This window comes from Heterodontus francisci, chromosome 6 (genome assembly GCF_036365525.1).
Source record: "Heterodontus francisci isolate sHetFra1 chromosome 6, sHetFra1.hap1, whole genome shotgun sequence".
In the NCBI taxonomy this organism is placed as follows: domain Eukaryota; kingdom Metazoa; phylum Chordata; class Chondrichthyes; order Heterodontiformes; family Heterodontidae; genus Heterodontus; species Heterodontus francisci.
This window is the reverse complement of record NC_090376.1, coordinates 132,625,355-132,644,863: the sequence shown is the minus strand read 5'-3', so window position 1 is coordinate 132,644,863 and position 19,509 is coordinate 132,625,355. Positions and strand designations below refer to the sequence as shown.

At 41.9% G+C, this 19,509-nt stretch overlaps 1 protein-coding gene across 2 annotated transcripts in view; it reads right to left on the bottom strand.

The window, feature by feature from the left end:
* LOC137371036 (sciellin-like) overlaps positions 1-7,305 on the bottom strand; it is a 77,349-nt gene extending 70,044 nt beyond the window's left edge. For both annotated transcript variants that reach the window (XM_068032938.1, XM_068032939.1), the window contains exon 1: positions 7,235-7,305. The gene's annotated coding sequence lies outside the window, so the exon portion shown is untranslated. The remainder of the gene's footprint in view (positions 1-7,234) is intronic.
* Between the last annotated feature and the right edge of the window lie 12,204 nt (positions 7,306-19,509).

The window sequence follows — 19,509 nt, the reverse complement described above, 5'->3', positions numbered from 1 at the left end:
AAAGAGGGAAGAGGTTCTGTACTGAGGAGTCACGCTCCACTTGAAAACCATTCTCCTAAAGCTTGAGTAATAGTAGAAAAGAATCATTAGTTAATACTCAGACACTTAAGCACATATTTAAAACTCATTGTTCTGCTCACATGCCCTGCTTTAAATTTAGGACCCGTATCATCTGAAATCCCTTCCAGCTACTGACAACATATTCAGAGATTGTACTCACGTATCCAGTCGATGTGAAATTATTTGGGTGGAGAAAAGCTGCTTCTTCAAAGCGAAAATTTAAAACTGGGAGTTTGTGTGCATGTTTGCAAATTATCTAAACTGGTTCTGCAGGTTTTGGGTGGGGTTGTACACACACCGGAACAGCATCAATATTCCCATGGTACACCTTTCCGATATTCCAGTAACCAAAGCAAATTTTTAATTAAAGCTATCACCTAAAGGTGATTTAAATTTGTTTTCATTTGAAGTTCTGTGGGATTTCTGCTTAACAAGTCTTGGATCAAGATAGGTTTGCATTTATTTGCATTAATCACAGAGGAACTTTGATTAATTAAAACTACAAATTGATAGGGTTTCGTCAGAAATGCTTAACTTTGCAACGTAGTACTACCATGTTTTAAAATCAATTATCAGCTCACAGATTTCTAATTGTAATAGTTTTAAACTTTCCATGCTTATTTGTAAATAGTCAGGAATGGTAGTTTGGTGGTTATGTTATTGGATTAGTATTCCAGAGGCCTGGGCTAGTTGTCCGAAGTGGATGAGTTCAAATCCTAACATAACAGTGGAGGAGTTTAGATTTGATTAATCAAATAAACCTGCAATAAAATGCTATCAGTAAAAGTAATTACAAATTGTTGTTAAAAACCCATCTGGTTCACTAATATCCTATAGGAAAAGAAATCTCTTATTCTGGCCTGTGTGTGACTCCAGACCTACAGCAATGTGCTTGACTCTTAACTGCCCTCTTAAAAGGCCTTGCAAGCAAAAGCCATTTAGTGGTTAAAAGGTGGCTCACCGTCACCTTGTCAAGGGCAATTAGGGATGGGTAATAAATGCGGGCCATGCCAGTGATGCCCACATCCCATAAAAGAGTAATTTTTAAAAACGGTATAATCTTTCAGATAAGATGTGAAACTAAGGCTGCACCTGCCCTCTCAGATGGATGTAAAAGAACACATACACTTTCAAAGAGCAGGGAAGCTCTCCTGGTGTCCCAGACAATATTGATCCCTGAGCAATCACCACTAAAATAGGTCAATAATCTCACTGCTGGCTTGTGGGTGCAAAGAGTTAAATACAGCATGCAAATTATTACCACATTTCTTATATTGCAACAATGACTACACTGCAAAAGTCTTTCATTGACTGTAAAAAAACATTCGGGCATCCTGAAGTCATGAAAAGTGCAAAATAAATGCAAGTTCTTACTTTAAGAGCTATTTGTGCAAGATTAACGGAATATTTTTTCTACTTTGAACACTCAGTGCTAGTATCAATTGTGCAGGTATCGTATTTACATTGAATTAGATAGAATATACAGAATGAAAACATTCGGCATAACTATTCCATGCCGGCATTTATGTTCAACTCGAGCCAAGTGTAGTTCCAGATGCAAAGTATCACTGTATTCCAGATAAAGGCCTTAGCCTCCAAATACAGACCAACAGTTCCTGCACCAGTGCAACATTTTGCATTTCCTATATCAACCATGTTCATTGCATCACTGTGTAAGGCTGAAACTTTGTGCCACCGTGTGTCAAATTGTGGGCGGGATCTGGGTATACGTGTAGAACATAGAGTCCTTATGGCCAACAGGAGAAAGGAAGCAGTGTTCTATAAATCTGAATAGAGTCGTACCTAAGTTCTGGAGTCCTGGACATATTATGCTACTTTATTCTCTACATAATCTTTGCCATCATCTATCTCTCACCCTTTTTCCAATTTAGAGTTGTACCTTTCTCTGATGATGAACAGTGGTCCAACAAGAGTCCAGTCTACCAGCAAGAGAGACAAAGAAACCTTTCAGTCTCATCGAAGTATACAATCCACAATCAGAATTCCAATAGGAACAGCATGGTTAAGGTGGCCCATGAAATTTTTCATTTTAGGGAGAAGGTGCCTGGTGTCACTTTACACTTTTTTGTAACATGACTAACATCAGACATCCAGTGAGATGGAAGAAGTCACTCTTTCAATACATCACATGCAACATTTATTATTTCTCACACCAGTCTCTCTGAGTAAGATTGCCTATCAGGCACTCCTCTGTGGGCTGCCTGTAGTGTTACCACAATTCCCAGACAGAATGGACATGATTGGGTGGAAAAGTGGCAAATGGAATTCAATCCAGAGAAATATGAGATAATGCATTTGGGGAGGGCAAATAAAGCGAGGGAATACACAATAAAAGGGAGGATATTGAGAGAGGTAGAAGAAGTGAGAGACCTTGGAGTGCATGTCCACAGGTCCCTGAAGGTGGCAGGACAGGTAGATAGAGTGGTGAAGAAGGCATATGGATTGCTTTCCTTTATTGGCCGAGGTATAGAGTACAAAAGCAGGGGTGTGATGCTGGAGCTGTATAGAGTGCTGGTTAGGCTGCAGCTGGAGTATTGCGTGCAGTTCTGATCATCGCATTACTGAAAGGATATAATTGCTCTGGAGAGAGTGCAGAGGAGATTTACAAGAATGTTGCCAGGGCTTGAGGATTGCAGCTATGAGGAAAGATTGGCTAGGTTGGGGTTGTTTTTCCTGGAATTGAGGAGGTTGAGGGGTGACTTGATTGAGGTGTACAAAATTATGAGGGGCCTAGATAGAGTAGACAGAAAGGATCTGTTTCTCCTGGCGGGAGGTCGGTTACCAGGGGACACAGATTTAAGGTGATTGGTAGAAGGGTTAGAGGGGACATGAGGAGAAACTTTTTTACCCAGAGGGTGGTGTGTGTCTGGAATTCACTGCCAGGATCGGTAGTGGAGGCAGAGAGCCTCAATTCTTTTAATGGACATGCACCTAAGGTGTTGTAACCTGCAGGGCTATGGATCAGGGGCTGGAAGGTGGATTAGTTTGGGTGGATAGCTTATTCAGCTGGCGCGGACACGATGGGCAGAAAGGCCTCCTTCTGTGTTGCATTTTATTCTACGTTCTATGATTGGGTAATTCCCCCATCCATCACGCCTGGAGCCTGCACTGCTATAAATGACTGGAACTGATTTCATGTGCGAATTTTGTTTACTGCAGTTCATAAAGATTCTTTTTTGAATAGACGGCGTAAATATAATTTGTTTGCTATAAAGTACGCTGTTCGGCTGTAAGCACTGCCAGCTGTAAGTGCCGCCCCACCTCTAAATTAGTGGCTGACATAGTGGTGCCCAAAAAAAGGACTTGCATTTATTTAGCGCCTTTCATAACCACAGAACAGCCTAAAGCATTTTACAGCCAATCAAGTACTTTTGAAGTGTAGCCACTGTTGTAATGTTGGAAACGTGGCAGCCAATTTGCACACAGCAAGCTCCTACAATCAGCAATGTGGTAATGACCAGATACTCTTGTTTTTGTGGTGTTGAATAAGGTTTAGATATTAGCCAGAATACCAGGAATAACGCTGCTTCTTCTACTTGAAATAGTGCAATGGAGTCTTTTACATTCACCTGAAGGGGCAAATGGGGCTTCAGTTTAATGTCCCATCCAAAAGACAGCACCCTTACAGTACTGCACTGAAGTTGCAGTTGTGATTGCCAGGCTAAACTGCTAGAGTGGGGCTTAAACCTTCTGAGGTACAGGCAAGAGTGCTGCCTACTGAGCCACAGCTGACACTTAGTATCACTAAAACTGAGTAGGTAAACTGAAATAGGTAAAGGAATAGGTTAGTGTTCGAAATTTTGTTTTCCTGGAAACTGCTCATGGGTTCATTTCTCTAGAAACAAAGCTAGTGGAATGATTATTCTTAGGTCAATACAGTCGTACCTTGCCCGGAAAGGGACCATGGTCAGACGAGGTCTAGTGGGAGAGCAACTGGGTAGATACTTAAAACAAACAACCATACTCCAAAACTGTGTTAGGCTCTTCATTTAACTTTGCCTAATTAAGATTTTGCTGAAATACATAAGTTAATTAGTGTATGGAAGTAGAATAAAAGTTACTTTAGTGAATCACTTCAGTGTTCAACAGTTTGATAAGAACCAAGGACATTGGGCTGGATGGCCATTTATGAATAGCTCATTAACAGGCCTTATGAAGAGCCTTAGATATAAATAGCTGATAGTGGAACAGATACACATAAACTTGTGCAAGTAAGCTTTGAAGGTCAGAGGCGGAATTTTTTGGGAGGATGCAGCTGATCAAGGAGAATAGCCTAGGGTGAGATAAGGAAACGATGATGTGAGGCCTGATTGATCAAGGACAGACGGTAGATGCTAAGGCTCAAGAAGCTAATGGTAGGTGAATGACATTAAAGGTGGGCTTTTCAACTCAAGAGTCAGACAACGAACTTGGCATTTTAAAGCGTATTTCACAATAAAGTAAATCGTATGGAGCAAAAAAGGCCTTGTCGATAATCCATCCAGGTCCACCCCTGGAAAATGGTATCAAGTAAAAGACTTTGGGAGACCTCAATGCAGTAGACGGTGGAGAGAACTCCTAAAGGAGTTAGGAGTTCTAATACACTTGGATAGTTTGAAAAGTCATGAAGACATGAAGCACTGAGAAGAAAAGCGAAAGAAGAAAAGCGAAAGAAGAAACAGCTGTTCGTGCATGCTAGCCATCCTGCACAATCAGGACCGCTACATGCTACTTGTTGCAGTTGTGTGTTTTTGCTGTATAACTAGTGTTTTATATCCCATCTATTAAACCCAACATGCCCACCATCTTGGTTGCAGTTGATCCTGATTGAAAGATTCAAAGATTAAAAGTAGTTTGGCTGTGGATTTATATCCAACAGGATCCAACCCATTAAATAACTATACTGCCCCCTAATTATCCCTTTTATTTTATTTTCATCCCATTAGGTGGAGGGTTAAAATATTCCACCCTTCTAATGTCCAAAGTTTTTCTTCTGGAGTACGTAAACCTAAGTTATTTTTCAGTTCATTTCGCATCATCTCTCATTAGCAGTGATATTACTGAGATTTTATCGAAACAAAAAACAAGTATGTTAGAATCCTTGTCAGGAGTAGACTGCAAAATAGCATTTCAAAATGAAAAGACAAGGAAGGAGTCAATTGGCACATGCAGTTAGTCTTCATAAATTACAGTTTATATCTTTTTTTAAATCACCTTCTCAATCCCTGTGATCCCAGACCTACAATTTACTCTTTCAGTCTACAGGAGCAAGTTGTAAAGTGAACTTATGGACAAAAATGGAAACTGTTGCAGGGAGGAAAGGTTCTGATTAACGTGGATCTGTCTCTCAGTACTCTCGAAGGGGAGTCAGTCTCTTTGCAGAAACATTTCCTTGTCCAAGCCTTTCCCATAAGGACGTCGGGTGACCAGGTGATGGTGTGCCAACCTGACACATGCCTCTGGACTTGGGCATCTAGAACATCAAGGTGGCTGACATGTCACAAGCTATCCCGCATCAGTCCTTTCACATTGCTATGGTAGGTCTCCAACATACAACTGATGAGCAAACTCTGAGACTTGGGACCCAGCTGCATTAAGACATTATTGGAATCTCAGTGGTGGGAACTGATGCTCATATATCCAGGGTTTAGTACTAGATTAATGCTGAAGTTTTGCATTTCCAACTACTGCAACCACCATTCAGTAGGTTATGTAGGGAGTTAGAGTCACCATGTTGCTTGGAAGGATTTCCCAGTACCTGTTGTATGTATGACAAAGGTTTCAGTCGATATTTGTCACATGTCTTGTGACCAGCCAGTGACTATCTTCCTTGGTAAGGATGTAAGTGGGATTTCTTTCGGATCAAGTTGGATCCAAGGTGGCATGACTTGTGATGTAGGATTGCAATCAAAATGCTACTCAGTGGCAGATTCAGTCATCCAATATCTGAATTAGTCAGGTCGGCAGCGGTCCAGGCTGCTTTTAATGATTGACCAGTCAGCTAAACTCAGTGATGGCATTTGGAGGGGTAGACCTGTTACTGGGGTTAAGATTCTTCCCCTTTTCTTCCACATAACCCTGTTAGCCAACTCCCATACATGTATGGTGGTCCTGGATGGGCAATCAGGACAAAATGCTTAAGGTTTCATAAGGTGTGTCTCTTGCCAGCTGCGCCTACATCCTCTGAGCAGAGATAAGTGAGGTATGCCACTAAAGAAGAAGGGTGTTCACTCCATATTGGGCAAGCAAATATTGTACTTATGTGGAGTTCCCAGCAGATTGATTTGAAGACTCTTAACTATAGTAATGGATGTCAATGCATGTTAGACACCTGGATGCCCAAATCATCTCTGACTGAGCTACTTTATGCATGCCCACTGAATCCATGATTAATCGTCAGCAAATAAAACCTTTCCTTTCAAACACATTTTTGTTTCTGCCTTACCAACCACAGACACACCTGAACATAAATGCCACCCTTAGGTTTGTGACGATTTCGCAAGTACTGCAATTATTTACCTCTTTGTCAGTTATTTCCTCTGTTTCCAAAACGATTAAGAATATACCAAAGTAAAGGCAGAGGCATTCCACGCAGTGACTTATTTCAAACGTAATTATGATCATACTGTTCTACTAAGCAAGTAAGTACTTCATCGTGGTGCTCCCCATACCAATATCAAAGAAATACATTTACAAAAAATGAATTAAATTTTATTCCTAATGAGTGATCCTTGACAAGTCTACTGGTAATATTAGTATCAACTATATGCTTGGCATAATTTTGAACATGTTCCAAGGAATTCCTTAATTTGATTAGCGTACACAGCATTCAAGTTTTTCTTAAAATTTACAATATAACAATGCCATTTTAAAAAAGGGGAAACACCTTTTTGTCACTGTCAAAGTGCTGCAAAGCCAAAATCTATCAACCTCGACCTTGCTGGATTAATGGTGACAATACCTGACAAATTCAAAAGAAAGTTTCCTCTGCCAGATAACAATACTGTCATTCGAGCCATTTTAAAGGTGCTAAGATTCTTTTTTAGCCTTTTACATATTCAAAGACAAAAGGGTGCAACTGAGTTGTTGCCTGAACTTTGATCAAATCTTATCAAGATTACCAAAGTGTCAAACTGATTAAGGTAAATACAAACATGAAATGTCTGTTACTCACCTATCTGATCTTTTTTCTAAAGGAATTCCTTTGGAGTTTTTTCTCTGCTTCCAGTGCTAAATGCTGAATACTCCTTGCTGTTGTGTGAGTTCCAGCCAGCTGACAAGAGTAATGGTAAAGGTTTTGCTGGTAGACCTAACTCCCAGCTTATTTGTTCCTGTATTGATAGGGTTCCTCCCCAGTTGCACTGACTCATACTCTCACTCCCTCTGGGTGGAGAAAAGGGAGGTTACATTGTAATCTATGAGAAGCAGAAGGCATTAAAAAAGAATAGAGTGGTAGTAGAGTTTCCACATTCCACCACTCCCTCCCAGATCAACTAAACTGAATTCCTTTCATATCAGTGCAGCTCCACCTGAGCAGATTCCACCACCCAAATATATTTGCAATGTAGCTCTCGCATACACCTGTCTGCAAGGTGCAAGGAGAATCAACCTATTCATGACAGATTCCTTTCATTGACACCTTTTAAAGAAAAAGAGATTAATGGATATCCAAGATTGATTACAAGTCAGAGACCCAAAAGAGCATTTGAACAGACACCTAAAATGAGAGTACAAACTTTTGATTCTTTTACAATATCTTAACAGAAGCACATATTACCAGTGTGAGCTTTTTAACTGGAGCTATCTAATCTATTTCTCTGCCCTTTCCCCCATATACTTGAATATCCTACCTTTTCAAGAAGCTATTCAATTCAGTTTTAAATGGCATATGGTCTTTGATTTATTAATCATTTATGCTAAAGCATTCCATATCCAAATGACCTCTTCAAGAAAAAGGTCTCTTAACTGTCCCTTTGTTCAGGCAGTAATAATCCTGAACTATATCCCATTATTACCGATTTGCTAACCAGTGGAAACAAGGGGTGATTTTAAGATTGCCCAGGGGATTCACCCATTTGCGCCCCAAAGGCTAAGATTTTAACCTGCTTTTCTGAGCAGGGGATAAAGACACCTGTGGAGTCCTTCTTTAAACATGCAGAATGGCCTCCAGTGGCATCTGGCTGCAATTTTCACCATGGACCTAAGCAGGGAAGCTGCTGTGCATTCCTGCCAGGTCAACCAAGCAGGAAGGGGAGCTGGGGTCAGAAAAGGCCCAAAGAGGAATGTTTTTAAAAACTTTCTTTTTTGTCACTTTCCCTGTGGGGGCAGGAGGCCCAATTGCCAATCCAACTTACTTTCAGGGCTACAATATTACACTGTTTAGCTTTGGTTGCTAAGTGGCACACCTGTGGCTCAGTTGGTAGCACCCTTTGCTTCTAAGATGTTAGGTTTTGGGTTCAAGTCCCACTCGGACTTAAGCACAACAATCAAAGCTAACACTCCAGTGCAGTACTAAGGGACTGCTGTGTGGTTGGAGATGTGGTCTTTCAGATGTGATGTTAAACTGAGGCTCCATCTGCTTGTTCAGGTGGATGTAAAAGATTGCATGATGCTATTCTGAAGAAGAGCAGCAGAGATATCCCTCGTGCTTTGGGCAATGTTTATCCCTCAATCAACATCACTGGAACAGATTATCTGGTCGTTATCACATTGCTATTTGTGGGAGTTTGCTGTGGGCCTACTGGCTGCCACGTTTCTTACATTACAACAGTGACTACACTTCAAAAGTACTTCATTGACTGTAAAGTGCTTTGAGACATCTGGTGGTCATGAAAGCACGATATAAATACAAGTCTTTCTTTTTTCACAACCTTTTCCAGGTTGCAAACTTCCATGAGGTTACCCTCAACCCACCCATTCCAGTAAAAACAAAGATTATTTTATATCCTTTCTTCGTAAGAATGGCTATCAGTCACAGTGCTATACTAATAAATTTTGCTGTACAACAGTGACAAATTGTATTTATATGGTGACTTTGATGTATGAAAATATGCCAAAGGGTTTCATGAAAACATAATCAGGAAGAAATTACCACTAAGCAAAAGAAACAGATGTTAGAAGGGGTGACTATTAGCTTGGTCAAATAAGTGGGTTTTAAGAAAGGTGTCAAAGGAGAGGGAGGCTGGGGAAGTAGAGAGGTTTATAGGCAAAGTTTAGGGCCTTGACAGCTGAAGGTAAGACTGCCAATGCTTGAGTGAAGGTCTGAGTTGTGCACAAGGCTCAAATTGGAGGAACTCAGAGTTCTAGAAACCCTCCTTTTCTTATGACATACTCAGGATGAACCAGACTGTGCACAACTCCGGCATCCTGTTTGACCCAGCACTGAGCTTGAAACTCATCTTTGTGTTTCATCCCACCTTTGCGACAGCAACAATCTCCGCTCTATCTTTGTCTGCTACTCCTGAAATCTCATCTGATCCCTTGTCATTTACAGACACAGGCCTAGAAATTAATTTGCGCCAGCAGGATCGATTCCTGAGCCTGAACAGGTAGGCCCAAGGTGCACCAGATATTGGAATTGTTGGTGCATGAGGTGATTGTAAGGAAGATTGTGCTTTTTGGCACAACACCCAGGAGCAAATGGCTGCAAAACTCAATTCTGTCTCCTGTAGCTGTAGGTCTTGGAAACAAATGCTTAAGAAGATAGTAGACATAAGAAAAGCCACCAAGGTAAGGCAATCCAAACAGTATTTGCTACCAGATGGTCAGAGGTTGCATGTCCCAAAGTTCTGCCAGTAAACCTGTTACTCTTTTACTGCTTTCCCATTCAAAGCACACAATACTGCAGCCCTTTCATTGTTTTCTATGCTTATCATTACCGTAGCAGGGTACACATTCAACTAAATTTGCTCCACTTAAAAATTCACTGTAACAGTCATGCAATTTATTCGACAGAAACTGTGTGAATTTCCACATTTTTGCATGTATCATTGCACATAGCCAATTGGTTAGTCACTCAGATTCCAACAAAGCAAAAATTCAACAGGGGAATCAAGAAAATGTGCAAAGAAATAATTCAGAATCCTTGATCAATTCCAACACAGGGCTGGGTTGAACAGTTTCCATGCAGGAATTTCTCTGGTTGGAATTTCTCGCTATCGGCCAAAAGGTTGGGGGCGAGCCCACCTCCGCTGGACCTGGGGAACCAGACAGGGATTTTTCACTCCCTGGGCCCTTAATTGGCCTTGGGCAGGAGTTTCGCCTCTCTAAGGCAGTAAGTCCTGCCTAATGGAGCTGCCGGCCAATCAGCAGGCTAGCAGCTCTCAGTCCCAGCAGTGCCACCGGGAGTGGTGGCCATTGCTGGGACTGCACCCAGCCAATGGCAGCAAGAGGGATGACGGCTCTGGAAAGAAGTTTTTGTGTCCTCACCGGGGATAATTGGCCAGTCACCAGTGAGGCACGTGGGTCAGTAAGGAGGGGGGACGGAATGTTGTGCAGTGGGGGCTGTTCGGCCATTGGCGGGCCCTCTGTAGGGCACAGGGTGCCCGATCAGGAAGCACCCCGCCCCCCCGCCCCGCAGCCCGGAAGAAGGCTACCAGGTTTTACCAGGCGGCATTCTGGGGACCTTTGCCGCCCAGTCGCCGCTGGTAAAATACCAGCAGTGGTAGGAGGAGGCCCTTAAGTGGCAGTTAATTGGCTACTTAAGGGCCTTGATTGGCCTGGGGTGGGCGGGCCATTTCTCGCCTCCTCGTAAAATGGCAGTGGGGGTGGGAAGGCATTGGGAACGGCACCCCCTGCCTCCCATTCAATTTTATGGCCTCTCTACCACTACCAGCCCGGTCCTGTGGGGGAGCCTTAAAGTTCCGCCCATGTTTTCTCGCATACTGCCATTCTTTGGGCAACCTGCTTCTAGATGCCTTTCAGTTTTAGGAAGAGAAAAGTAAGGAGGGAGGGATGGGAATACCCCTCTTGCCTCTTTTCCATGGGAATTCTGATCTGCACCTATTGTAGATACAGGCCCAGGTCTGCCTGGGCATTTGTAGGCAGAGTAGAGGGGGCAGAGACCCGATATAAGAGAGATTTTCCTCTCTAAGGCAGCTGAGAAATGAGCAATCCTCAGGGGTCACAAAGAACAATACTGGAGCCAATATGTAATGTTTACATCAGGAGCCTAAATAGAATTTAACATATGGAGTAGACTGCTGCCTAGTGCAATAAACGTTAACATTTTTAAAACGTCAGATTCCTGATTTAACAGCTAATGAAGGAAAATAGATTTGCCCTCGTGAGAGGAAGATGAAGATGGTTTATAAGTGTCTTGAAAAAAATCTTAATGTTGGGATGAGTCAGATGGGATTTGTAGACTTTGCTGTTATCTTTTTATGGTTTTAAGTGTTTAGTATATCATGTTACTTGCTTTGCATTCAGATTACATTTCATATTTGAACTCATATATGGAAGTTGCAATATTGAAACAGGCCATTAAGCCCAACCAGTCCATCCTGCGCCTACCCTTCACTTGAGCAAATCATTCTCATCACATTTGCCCACCCTGTTCCAAAATCTCTTTAACCTCTTTTACTTCATCCACCTATTCAATCGAATCTTCAATGTTGATTTACTTCTGCCTCAACTACTAACCCTGGAAGAGAATTCCACAACCTCACTGTCTGTGCAAAATAGCTTCTCCTTCTCTTTGTTCTAAATCTGTTACCTTGCATCTTGGCCAATTGTTCGTAACCGCTCAAATACTGGAAACAAATTGGCTTCTACCCTCCTTGTTCCATAATATCATAATTTTATACAGTTCTATCATATTGCCCCACAATCTGTATTGATCTAATGAACATGACACAATTCTTCAAGTCTTTCTTCTTCATTGTATTTCCTCGTAACAGGATGCCTCCAAGTGAATCCGTGCTCTATTCTCTCTGGAACCTCAATATCCTTTTGATCGTGTGGAGACCAATAGTGTACACAATACTCCAACTGAGAAATTACCAAGACTTATCATTATCTCTTGGCTTTTCCATTCTATGCCTCGTGATAAAACCTAGAACTCCATGAGCTTCGTTTTACATCAACCGAAATCCTTAATGTCATGTGCTCTTCCACACCATTGACCGACTTCTTTTCAAAGTTTAATTACGGCTGTTCTTTAAAATCAAATTTCATCGCCTCACACTGATATTAAATGCTATTTGTCACTTTTTAGCCCATTGCTCCATCTATCACTATCACTTAGCAGCTTCCTTTGGTCTGCTAAAGAATTAATTCTACCTTGCATTTTGGTACCATCTGCAAATTTTGACTCCATACCTCCTAAGCCTATATTTAAATCATTGGTATATAAAGTTTACAGTGGAACTAAATCGATATTTTCTCTCTTCTAATCAAGTTTTAATCCTCCCTGGCTAATTCCATATGCCTTAATCTTCAATGTGGCAACTTGTCAAAGGCTTTCCTAAAGTCTATATCCATTGCCTTTTCCTTATCCATCACATCTGTTACCGACTCAAAGAATTCTGAGATTTACCAAGCACGTGCTGAGTACTTCTAGCTATTTTCTTTTTACTTGGACATGTGATATTGTTATCTTTAATTATAAACTCTAAATTATTTTCCTACCACAGATGTTAAGCTTCTTCTTCTTTCTTCTTCTTTGGCCTCCTTGTCTCGGGAGACAATGGGTAAGCGCCTGGAGGTGGTCAGTGGTTTGTGGAGCAGCGCCTGGAGTGGCTATAAAGGCCAATACTAGAGTGACAGACTCTTCCACAGGTGCTGCAGAAAAATTGGTTGTCAGGGCTGTTTTGCAGTTGGTTCTCCCCTTGCGCTTCTGTCTTTTTTCCTGCCAACTGCTTAGTCTCTTCGACTCGCCACACTTTAGCCCCGCCTTTATAGCTGCCCGCCAGCTCTGGCGATCGCTGGCAACTGACTCCCATGACTTGTGATCAATGTCACAGGACTTCATGTCGCGTTTGCAGACGTCTTTAAAGCGGAGACATGGACGGCCGGTGGGTCTGATACCAGTGGCGAGCTCGCTGTACAATGTGTCCTTGGGGATGGTAAGCTAATTGGGCTGTAATTACACACCCCTTTTCATAACTGTGTATACTACATTGGTCATTCTCCAGTCCTCTGGCACACATCCACACTCAAAAGAGCCCTGAAATGTAAGGACAGACCAGGCAGTACTGGTATTAAAATCAAAGCAGTCCACTTACTGCCCTTTTTACAAGACTCAACTACATTAAAGCTGGACTAAAGCATCTGCTTGACTTGGTGAGGAGCTTCATAAATTTATGCTAATTGAGGCCCTAATACATAGTGAGGCCTCTGAAGACATTTTTGTGGCCTCCTAGGAACATAGGAGTAGGAGTAGGCCATTCAGCCTGTCTAGCCTGCTCTGCCATTCAATTAGATCATGGCTGATCATCTACCTCAATGCCATTTTCCCACGCTATCCCCATATCCCTAGATGTCATTAGTATCCAGATGTGTATCGATTTCTGTCTTGAATATGCTCAAGATTGAGCTTCCACAACCCTCCGGGGTAGAGAATTCCAAATATTCACCACCCGCTGAGTGAAGAAATTCCTCCTGATCTCAGTCTTAAATGGCCTGGTCCTTATTCTGAGACAATATCCCCTGCTTCTAGACTCACCAGCCATGGCAAACATCCTATCGATGTCCACCCTGTCGAGCCCTGTAAGTGAGATCATCTCTCATTCTTTGAAACTCTATAAAATACAGGCACAGTTGCCTCAATCTCTCCTCATAAGACAGTCCTGCCATCACAGGGATTAGTCTGGTGAACTTCCATTGCACTCCCTCTATGGCAAGTATATCCTTCCTTAGATGAGGAGACCAAAACTGTACACAATGCTCCAGGTGCAGTCTCACCAAGCCTCTATACAACTGCAGCAAAACTTCTTTACTCCTGTACTCAAAACCTCTTGTGATGACGGCCAACATACCATTTGCCTTCCTAGTTGCTTGCTGCACCTGCATACTAGCTTTTAGCGATTCATGAACAAGGACACCCACATCCCTTTGGACATCAAGCCTTCCCAACCTCTTACCATTTAAGAAATGTCCTGTCTTTCTGTTTTTTTTACCAAAGTAGATAACTTCACACCTACTCACGTTATATTCCATCTGCCATGTTCGTGCCCATTCACTTAGCCTGTCCAAGTCCCCTTGAAGCTCCTTGCATCCTTCTCACAATTTACATTTCCACCTAGTTTTGTGTCATCAGCAAATTTGGAAATATTACATTTGGTCCCCACATCCAAATCATTTGTATAGATTGTGAACAGCTCTGGCCCCAGCACTGATCCTTGCAGTACCCCATTAGTAACAGCCTGTCAACCTGAGAATGGCCCGTTTATTCCTATTTTCTGTTTTCTGTCTGTTAACCAATTTTCAATCCATACCGGTATATTACCCCCAATCCCATGTGCTCTAATTTTGTTTACTAACCTCCTGTGTGTGACCTTATCAAAAGCTTCTGAAAATCCAAATATACCACATCCACTGATTCTCCTTTATCTATGCTACAAGTAACATCCTCAAAAAACTCCAACAGGTTTGTCAAGTTTGTCCTGGGCAGCGCTCTACTGTGGGTCCTCTGCCCTGGGTCCTCCACCAGGGCACTCCATACAGTGGAAACTATGGGGCCAGAAGTGGAGGTCCTTCAAAGCAAGTGGAAAAACCTCAGGCTTCACACACTGTCCCACCACCATCACCATGTACCCCCCAACTAGGGTTTCATCTCCTGCCCAACACACTCTCGCCATTGGTCACCAATCACATCCATCCTCTTGGTCTCCCGCCTTCCCACATTAATTGGAAAGCGAAAAGGCTCCTCATTATCTGATTGGATGATTCTTGACTGTCAATCAAACAGCTTTTTTACCAATTACCAATATTTCAATAACTCATAAACTGAAGTGTTCAAAGAAAATAAATAAAACGCACTTTTCTTTCTTTAACGTCCCTATGATTTTTATTTTCCTGAGTTGCTTGCCGTAGTGTCTTGGGAGATTCATTTTCAAATCCTGGAGGTTCCAGGCCAAATCTGGACAGCTGGCAACCTTATCCAAAGCCCCTGGATGACTTACCTTGCTGCCAGCTGCCAGTCACTAAGCCACTCAATATTGAACTGACTTTGAATCCGGCGTGCTGGCTCTGAACGTCTGCTATTTAAATAATGGCTGGTTATTAAAATGGACCAGACCTGCTGCTGACTTCATAGACTGACTGCCCATGCGTTCTACTAGCCGACCACCCAGGAGTTAAAATTTCCATTATAATTTCTAAAACCTCAGCAACTTCCTTCTTTGGGATTATAGAAGACATCCTTGGCACTTTGTCTTCCTTTAGGCTAATGTTCCCCCTACTCATCACAATATCACTCATCTCAAATACATCAGGATTTGTCTCCTCTCTGTTATCCTTCTTTTTAGTAAAGGCCATTGCAAACAATACTTAATTAATACTTGACCCATTTTTGATCAGCATATACAACTTGACAATGCTCTCTTCTCAGGATGCCATGGCAGATTTAACAATTCTGCTTTTCCTGATATACTTGTAAAATACTTTACTATGTCTTTTTTGGTGGTGTGGTGGGGGGTGGGGAGATGGGGGTGGCGGTTGTATCTTTCTCCTCATGCTCCCTCTTAGATTTCCTTATCAAGCTCCAACACTCTTAACCTCTTTATTTATCCCTGGCAACCTAAAACTACTGGTATCATTTCTTCTTTTGAAATGCAATATACTGATATTGTGCCTTGGTAATTTTTTTTTTGAAAAACATAACACTGTTCCTCTACAGTCCTGTGTGTCAACTTCTCCTTTCCCTTCACCTCAGCAAGCTGGCTGAACTTTCTACCATCTGTCCTAATCCAATCTGCCGTTCTAATTTTGCTCTGACTTTTTCCCTTTCGAGTTACATCTTAAACCTCAACATATTGTGGGCACTGCTTCCAAGGTGCTTGCCCACATTAAGCTCAGTTATCAGATCTATTTCATCACATAGAACCAGATCTAGCAAGACCTCCTTTATAGATCAACTAACATAGTGGTTGTGAAAGGAGTCTTGTACACATTTCAGGAATTCCATTCACTTTTCTCCCTGTACTCCCTCTCTGTCCTAATCAATAAGTAGATAATTAAGATCTTCCAGATCAGTAATTTGTTCCTATTTATCTCTCTAATCTGTCTGCAGATTTCCTCTTTCATTTCCTTCCCATAATTTGTATGTCTACAATGTACTCCTAAGGATATAACTGCCCTTTTTATTTTTGAGTTCTATCTGTAACCCTTCCTTGGCTATATTAACACTCACTACAACATGTGTTCCCCCCCCCCCCCCCCCTTTAACCAATGGTTTTATGCTGTACAGGTACAGTAGTGTAGTGGTTATGTAATGGGCTAGTAATCCAGAAGCTTGAACTACTCAACCAGTGATTGGTGAGTTTAAAATCCCATCATGGCAACTTAAATCTAGAAATAAACTCCTGGGGTCACTAATCATAGCTATGAAGTTATCAGATTGTCATTTAAAAATTCACTTATATGCTTTTGGGAAGGAAAATCTGCTGGGCTAAATTTTACTCGCCCCTCGATGCCACAGGTCATGGAGTAGGGGCCGGTAAGATTCTGCGGGGAGAGGCCAGTCTCAACCCGCGACGTCGAGAAGGGCCCGCCGCATTTAACCTTCACATCCATATGTAAATTTACATTAATTATATTCAAATTAACTTAACTGACCTCCCAGGAAAATTTTACGACCTCCATTCGGCCTCCATGTGCCTTCAGGACTCCGCACGGAGTTCCAAGGCAAGAACGTTGTGGGGATGGGGGAATAATATAAATTTCAGGGCAGGAGGGGTGGAGGAGCCAGGAAAAAATTTTTTATGGGATGTGGGGATGCTGGGAAGGGGTTATAGGCCAAATGTTAGAAGTTTCGGGGGAAAAGTTTGGGTAGGGAAAAAGTCATGTATTGGTCATTTCGGGCATTGAAATAACCATTGGGGGTTTGGGGAAGGGCCATCCACATCTTTCTTATTTTTAAATAAAAATTTAATACTGCTGCACCGAGAATGAGAGGGGATCTCATAGAAACCTACAAAATTCTAACAGGACTGGACAGACTAGATGCAGGAAGGATGTTCCCGATGGTGGGGCAGTCCAGGACCAGGGGTCACAATCTAACGATAAGGGGTAAGCCATTTAGGACTGAGATGAGGAGGGATTTCTTCACCCAGAGAGTGGTGAACCTGTGGAATTCTCTACCACAGAAAGCAGTTGAGGCCAAATCATTAAATATATTCAAGAAAGAGTTAGATATAGTCCTTCGGGGAGAAAGCAGGAACAGGGTACTGAGTTTGGACGATCAGCCATGATCATATTGAATGGCGGTGCAGGCTCGAAGGGCCAAATGGCCTACTCCTGCTCCTATTTTCTATGTTTCTATGATATCGGCAGTGGCCGCTCCGCCCCCACTCTTTAAATGAGCCCCCACCCGAAATATCGTGTCGGAAGGCCGCCGAGTTGAATGTGCGCCGCTGAGGACTGGGACGCGCGATTAAAATTCAGCCCACTGTCTTTACTCAGTCTGGCCTATATTGATGTGGTTGACTCTGAAGTGGCCAAGCAAGTTATACAAGACAATTAGGGATAGGCCATCAACGCCCGCATCCTGCATTTTTTTAAAACTTCACTCCCTTTGTTCTGTTTTCTGGTTGTCCTAAATGTATTACATACTATTTAGTTTCCATTCTTGTCCAGTTCAATCAGATTTCTGTTAATGCAACTAAGTCTAGATATTTCTGTAAAATATTTGCTTCTTGTTCCCGCCATTTATTTCCCACACTTTGTGCATTACAATATAAATATTTTAACCTTATATTTAACATTATTCTAGTTTTTTAAATCTGTTACCTTTTACTTCAATCTTTTCCCCTTTAAAACTAGTCCACTTGATTTTATTCCTCTACCTCATATCCCTCATGTTTTCTGCATGAATGTTATCATCAGCTATTTGTCCCCTCACTATGAGCTGATCCCAGACCCCCCTCCTTCCTAGTTGAAATACCTCACTGCTTCCCTATTTAACCGTGAGCACTACAAGGTATGAAGGTGTGTCTTATAAATGAAAGATGTTGGCCTTGCTACAGCCAGGAAAAAAAAAATGAAAAGAATGAGATGGAAGGAAGCACAAATAGGACTTCCATTTTGTATGCATAAAAAGGAGACTGAAAGAGGAAGAGAACTTACATTTATATAGCACTTTTCACAACTTCAGGATGTCCCAAAGTGCTTTGCAGCCAATGAAGTACTTTTGAAGTATAGTCACTGTTGTAATGTAGTTAATGCAGCAGCCAATTTGTGCACAGCAAGCTTCCAAAAACAGCAATGTGATAATAACTAGATAGCATGTTTAAGTGATGTTGGTTGAGGGATAAATATTGGCCAGGACACCAGGGCTATCTCTCCCACTCTTCTTCAAAGTAGTGCCATGGGATCTTTTACATTCACCAGAGATCTCAATTTTAATGTCTCAATCAAAAAACAGCACTCTGGCAGTGCAGCACTCCCTTAGTACTGCACTGGAGTGTTAGCCAAGACTTTTATACTCAAGTCTCTGGAGTACAACTTGAACTCACAGCTTTATCATTCAGAGGTAAGAGTGCAACCAACTGAACTACAGGTGACACCCAAAGTTGTTGCCATTTTACTTCTACTATTTCTGAAACTACTCATGGATTTTGAACGAGAAACATTCTCCAGCATCCCACGATAATAATAGTATCACAATGGGTGGTGTCTGGTATTCAAAATCTTCTGCATTTTAAATAGTTTTGGGTGACTCTCTCCAAAATTGTGGATTATGTGGTTAGAAATGTTTTAAGTAGAAACATCCAATTTCTGCAATGATGAAATGCAAATAGAACACCAGTGAAATAAATTAGATAAAATCACACATATTCTTGAGAAGGTTTTCAGCTGCCCTTCAGTATGCACTGTACCTCTGCTTCCACTTGGGCCTGTCTGTTTAGTTTAGTTTAGTTTAGAGATACAGCACTGAAACAGGCCCTTCGGCCCACCGAGTCTGTGCCGACCATCAACCACCCATTTGTACTAATCCTACACTTATCCCATAATCCTACCACATCCCCACCTGTCCCTATATTTCCCTACCACCTACCTCTACTAGTGGCAATTTATAATGGCCAATTTACCTACCAACCTGCAAGTCTTTTGTCTGTCTGGACCTAAGTGGCGAGGATGTTGTTTTAAAGGAATGGTTTCCCCTATACCCACATCATGTGTGGCTAAGGTTGTATATCCTGGCTTATCCCTACAAACATTTTGAAATGTTGTAAAAACCCTGGTTAGGGCTTCACATGTTTTTGCCTCTAAGTGTAAAAGCCTATTGTT